Raw genomic sequence first — 1,861 nt, forward strand, 5'->3', positions numbered from 1 at the left:
CTTGACACCGGGGCTAGAAAATGCATCCTTGAACTTGGCAATGCAGGAATCCGAGGCGCACCGAGGGGTCACAGGAATGACTGGGCCCAGTGACAAGGCACCATGTTTTCCCCTTCGCTGGGTGAGGAGCCCAAACCAACCTCCAGAGCTCCTGAATAAGAGGAAAATGTCTCTTTAACAGCATTAAGGGACAATTTATTATGTGTATCCTTCCAGGGAAGCATAATGTCAGTGCAGGCCCATTGCATTTGCATTATTTCCAGACAACAGCAGCAGCAGAAAAGGACACTGATTTATTTCAGAGCAAGCACAGGTGAATTTAATGTCTGTTGGGACTGAGCCAGGGAAGACTTAACCCACTCTGGGCTTTCAAGTGCTTGAGGGGGGACCACGGGTTTTTGGAAGGGTCCTATTGGCCTCCGGCTAAATTCAGCTTCCCTGAGCCAATATTACTCGATCACCTGGTCAGAAAAGCTCTTGCAGAGTAAAGGGGATGAAGAAAATTCTGTTTAGGATTAGAAAATCTGGTGCTGGCTTTGTCAGCACATACACTAAAAATTGGAATGATATTTGCGTGGCCCCTGTGCGAGGATGTCACGCAAATTTGTGAAGCTTCTGTATTTTTTAACTGGAATTAAAATAAAAACAATGAATGAATGAATGAATGAATGAATGAATAGAAAATCTGGTTTTATGCCCTGGACCAGCTAATTTCTTTCTCAATGACCCGGGCAAATAATTTAGTCCTTTTATTTTTATTTTTTAATTAATTAATTAATTTTTTTTAATAATTTAGTCCTTTTAAGACCCAATTATTTCTTTGTAAAGGAGTCTGAGAACACTAGCCTGCAGGCTTGTAGCGAGGATACAGTAGGCAAATGTATGAGAGAGGGCTTTGTGAATTGTATACTTGCCATTGTTTGGAGCTGACATCAATTTGGGATTCCTAGCAAACAGCTTTATCCCAGAAGAATCATCAAGAAGATGGTAATCACAATTACCCTTTGAACCCTGGCATTCGAGCATTATAGGATTGTAAAAGGTCACGGTAGAAAGTCTGAGATAGCTGTTCCCAACCTCTTGTTGGGCAAATGGAGAAACCAGTTGTAGGGAAGGAAGTGGACTGAACATCATGGGGGATGAGGTGAATCTTAATTATCTTTGCTCTCCGTTCCTTAGCAGTATGCTTCGGAATGCTGTGTTCACAATAAAAGCTCAATAAATGCTAGTAGAAGTGACAGAATTCACTCACTGTCAAACACAACCAGTGTTGCTGTTGACAATGGCAATTGGAATCTTTTCTTTTCAATGCACACTCCAAGTATCTTTTCCTTTAAAAAAAAAAAAGTTACTTTATTTTGAGAGAGAGTGGGGGAGGGGCAGAGACAGAAGAAGAGAGAGAATCCCAAGCAGGCTTCATGCTGTCAGCACAGAGCCCAACATGGTGTTCGATCTCATGAACCATGAGATCATGACCTGAGCCGAAATTGAGAGTTAGATGCTTAACCAATTGAGTCACCCAGGCTCCCCTAAGATTTCTCTTCTTTGAATATAAAACCTTGCAGGGACTGTGTTTGCTGGTCACCTGAGTCATCTTAAAGAGGAACACAACTCATATAAGCCAGCAAGGTCCTGGTAAAAGCCACTGGCTTCAACGTCTGATGGCAATTCCTTGAAGTCTTGAAGAGCACTTCATTCTTGTCAGACCATCTTCCAATAGCCATTTTTGCACATACAGTTGGATAAATTTACAAAATGTTGCCCAGCGCATTACCTTATTTAATTTCCTGAGCGATCTGATGAAGGAGGCACTATTATTTATTTCCATTTCCCAGCATAAGAAGGTGGGGATCTGAGGGTC

General features: G+C 42.0%; 1 pseudogene; it reads left to right on the top strand.

The window, feature by feature from the left end:
• Positions 1-527: 527 nt before the first annotated feature.
• On the top strand, positions 528-626 carry LOC123587088 (annotated as a pseudogene).
• Positions 627-1,861: the final 1,235 nt, after the last annotated feature.

The sequence above is a fragment of the Leopardus geoffroyi genome, chromosome C3 (genome assembly GCF_018350155.1).
Source record: "Leopardus geoffroyi isolate Oge1 chromosome C3, O.geoffroyi_Oge1_pat1.0, whole genome shotgun sequence".
Lineage (NCBI taxonomy): Eukaryota > Metazoa > Chordata > Mammalia > Carnivora > Felidae > Leopardus > Leopardus geoffroyi.